Below are 4,651 nucleotides of genomic sequence, written 5' to 3'. Positions count from 1 at the left end.
ACTATTGTTCTTATATTATTTCTTACTTGTCTGCCTGGTATGAACCCTGTTTGGTTTTCACTCACATATCTTTCCACATATCTTTTTAACCTTTCACTCAATATTTTTTTAAAAATTTTATAGTCTAAATTAAGTAGGGAAATTGGTCTGAATTGATTTGGTTCTAGTATTTCATTTTTCACCTTCGGTATAAGCGTTATTTCTGTTTCCGTCCATGATTGAGGTATTGCTTTCCCTTTCATTATATCATTATATATTTTTTCTAATCTGGGGATTAGTAGTTCTTGAAGCTGTTCATAATATTTTTCTGAGAGACCATCTGGACCTGGTGTTTTATCTATCTTTAATTGGCTTATACTTTCTTGTATCTCGTTCTTCTCTATTGGTTTATTCAGTTGATTTATTATTTCGTTATTGGGTATTGGTAAATCTATCTCTTCTAAATACTTTTGTATATCTTCCTCTTCTAATCTCATATGTTCCCTGTATAATTTTTCATAGAATTTGGTTAAGCATTCTTCAATCTCTTTCTCTTTTCTGAAAATAGTTCCTTTTTCCTTAATTGCTGTGATTATCTTACTATCTTTTTTCTTTTTAATCTATATGATAACCATTTTCCCGGTTTATTTGCCCATTCAAACTCTCTTTGTTTCAAGAACCTCATATTCTGATGGATCTCCTCTGAGAATATTCCTTTAATAGATGCTTTTGTTCTTTCTATTTTTCTACTTATTTTCTTATTACCAGGCCTTTTTTAAACTCTTTTTCTAATTCCTCCAGTTCCTTATTTAATTGTTTCAATTTTCCATATTTCTTCTTTTTAATTTTTTTGTCTTGGTGTACTAACAATACTCTGGCATACGCTTTACTAGTGTCCCATATTATTGTATCATCATTAATAGATTTTTCATTAAATTTAAAAAATTCCTCCATATCTTTCCTTATTTCTTCTTGGATTTCCTTCTTCATTAAAACATTATTATTAATCCATTGTGTCCTTCTTTTTCTTCCTAAATTTAACTGCCATAACATCGGATTGTGGTCTGCTATTACTTTAGGTAAGTATTTCATATTTTTATGTAATTTTATCATTCCTTTAGATGCCCATATCATATCAATTCTCGTTTGAGATTTATGTCTATTGGAATAAAAGGAATATTCTCTTGCGGTACCTTGTGTCTCCCTCCAGACATCATCTACTTTTATTATCTTACTCAATTGAAAGAAGGTTTTAGGTAACTTGTTCTTCTCATTCCTACCTCCTCCGTTTTTGTCTAATTTAGGGTCTACTAATCCTATAGTCTCCTAATATTATAGTATTTATATATATTTGATTTGCCAGTTCATCTGTTAAATTTCTATAGAAATTCGCCTTCCCCTTGTTAGGTGCATAGATCCCTACTATTAGCACTTTTTCTTCGTTGACCTTGATTTCTATTCCAAGAACTCGACCTTTTCCATCATTAAATATTTCTCTGGGCTCAAGAGTCTCTTTTATATAAAATGCTACCCCTTTCTTCTTTTTCTTTTGTAATGAATTACAAAACAGAATCCCCAGATTTCCTTGTTGTAGATATTTTGTATCTTTCTTCTTCAAGTGTGTCTCTTGTATACATATAATACCTGCATTTAAGCTCTTTAAGTAATGAAAGCATTTTTTTCTTTTTCCTGGATTGTTTAGTCCGTTCACATTAATTGAGATTATATTTAATGTCATTTAAAAAAATTATTTATCTGTTGTAGAATTCAGTTTTATTATTGTTATTTTTATTCTTTCTTTGTAATTTGAATAGATCGGATTTAATAAGGTTGCGGCATTAGAAGAACTTAGGGTGACTTAAGAACTCTCATATTATTTCTTTATTCCATTAGGATTCCCCCTTTTACTTCTTTCATTCTTTTCCCCCTCCCCTCTACCTTCTTACTATGTTTTTTTCTGAATTAATTATTCACTAAATTAATCCCATTAATAGAAATTCCTTGTAATTTTAACTTTCTATTATACCTTATCTATGTCTTACATTTCCTATCTGTGCTATCTATAATATTGTCTTCTGTCCTGTCAAGGAGAAACAAACATTTTCTGATCCTATATATACTTCACATTCACAATCATAAATACCCACATATTTTAAAATACTTAATGTTTAATACTTAAGCATACTTAACTTGTTCTTTAGCTCCTTGTTCTCCTATTTGCTTCTAGGAAGTTATCCATTCCGTCCAGTGTTTCCACCGTCACACGTTTGAAATTATGTAGAAAAGTCAAGCCTTCCAGTTGTAGCCACCGAAAGTTTATTTGTCGTTCTCTTAGCCAGTTCACAATTGGTTGATAATCTTTTCTTTTTCTTCTGATATGAGTGGGAATTTCTTTAAGAATAATTACTTCTTTTTGCTTCACCAGCATCTTCTTTTTTGCATGTGCCTGCAGGATTTCATCTCTATAGGATTTCTTTGTAAATGTGACAATGATGTCCCTTGGTAATTTTTTTATTCTTGCCACTTTTGAGCTTACTCTATATAATTTATCAATAACTGCTATCATTTCCTCTTTTTCTGCTGAGAGTAGCTCTGCTAAAGAATCTACTGTGATGTTCTCCAAATCCTCTTCCTCACCTTCCTCAATACCTCTTAAATGTAATACGTTTTCTTTCATTTTCAGTTCCATCAGGGCCATTTGGTTTTTAACCTCCTCCATGCTATTTTTTATTATCCCCGTTCTCACATCTAGGGTTGCAATATTATCATTTGCCAGCTTAACTTCATGTTTCATTTCTACCACCGTTTCCTCTATTTTCTTTAACTGGTGTAGTTCTTTCTTTACTCCCACTAATTCCATTTCAACCTTGTTAAAACGTCCTTCAAGTTTATTAAACCCTTCCTTAGTTTCTTCTTTGAGGGCTTTTATTACCTCCTTTGTGTCATTATGCATGGACGCTATTAACTCTGATAGTTGGTCAAACTTGCCACTCATATCTTCTCCGTTTTTGTCTGGTGTTTTTATTTCCTGCATTGTCTTTTTACTATTGTTTCTGGTTGCCATATTCTCACTATTTGACCCCTATTTGTGCCGCTTTGCTGTCGCTGTTGCTATACCTCCTCTCTCTTCGTCACAGCAAGGGGGGGGGGATTTCAAAGCACGTCTTCTAAGCCGCTCCCTATCCCATTTAACTTTCTCTCATCTCATTTCTCTTCCTTGTTTACTTTCCTCTTTTCACTGCCGCCTGCTGCCTATCTCTCTATGGTTTTCTCTCTATAGTCTTGTTCTTTGTGATTGGGTAATTACCTTGGCTGTTCCTTCCGGGTAGCCAAAAAGTGCCGTTCTCTCTTTTTGTCTCGTCTAACCTGGCAATTTACCAATTACTTTGCTTTTATTGTTCTCTTTGCCACGAATATTCAAAGCATTAAGGGATAGAAGAGATGCAAATTCGCCCTCTCCCTTCTCCCCCTTCGTCTTTGTCATCGCTAATCTGGCAACTTCAAACGTCATTCACCCAGTGGGGGTTGGTTGAGGGGGGTTTCAGCTCTGTTCCTTCCTTACTCTTTAAACAGAGCTTTCCTTCTCTCCCGGTTTCCACTTCTATTAGCCCAACTCCGAATCCCTTTGAGGTTTCTCAAGCTCCTTTTAAGTTCAGTTTCTTTTTTACCTCAAAATAATTAAGCCGCTCCACCCTGTGGCTTCCGCCGCCTGTGTCCCGTTTGCTCACCATTCGCCGTCTAACCTCCCATCCTCCAGGCACTTTCCTTTCACACTTGAGGTTTTCCGAGGCTTGAGCAAGTTTTCAGGGGGGCTGAAGACTTGCTTCAGGGAGTAAACTTTCTAAAAGCGGGAACACAGTGCTCTCGACCGCAATCAAGCTGCTGGCTTCGTTGCGACCAAACCGGAAACCTTGAATGCAAGTTTCCTCATGGGTCAGACTTGTTCTACTCATCATGGACAAACACTAGGTGGTGTATTGAGCAGATACCATTGATCTATTATATGATAACTGCATTTGGTCAGGATTGCAAAACCGAATTTGGCTGAAATAGTAAGTACGTGTAAAACCCCAAATGTGTTGAATGCAAGTTTCCTCACGCGTCAAACTGGTTCTACTCATCATGAACAAACACTAGGTGGCGTCTTGAGCAGATACCATTGATCTATTATAAGTTAACCGCATTTGCTCAGGATTGCAAAACACCAATTTGGCTGAAATAGTAAGTGCCTGTAAAACCCCAAATGTGTTGAATGTAAGTTTCCTTATGGGTCAAACTTGTCCTACTCATCATGGACAAACGTTCGTTGGCGTTTTGAGCAGATCCCACTAATTTATGATAGGTTAACCGTATTTGCTCAGGATTGCAAAACCAACATTTGGCTGAAAGTGCCTGTAAAACTCCAAATGTGTTGAATGCAAGTTTCCACACGGGTCAGACTTGTTCTACTCATCATGGACAAACACTAGGTAGAGTCCTGAGAAGATCCCATTAATCTATGATAAGTTAACCGCATTTGGCTGAAATAGTAAGTGCCAGTAAAACCCCAAATGTGTTGAATGCAAGTTTCCTCACAGGTCAAACTTGTCCTACTCATCATGGACAAACACTAGGTGGCATCTTGAGCAGATACCCGTAACCCATCATAAGTTAACTGCATTTGGTCAGGATT

This window comes from Sphaerodactylus townsendi, unplaced genomic scaffold (assembly GCF_021028975.2).
Source record: "Sphaerodactylus townsendi isolate TG3544 unplaced genomic scaffold, MPM_Stown_v2.3 scaffold_31, whole genome shotgun sequence".
Taxonomy (NCBI): domain Eukaryota; kingdom Metazoa; phylum Chordata; class Lepidosauria; order Squamata; family Sphaerodactylidae; genus Sphaerodactylus; species Sphaerodactylus townsendi.
The sequence above is the reverse complement of the archived record's forward strand: the minus strand, read 5'-3'. Positions refer to the sequence as shown.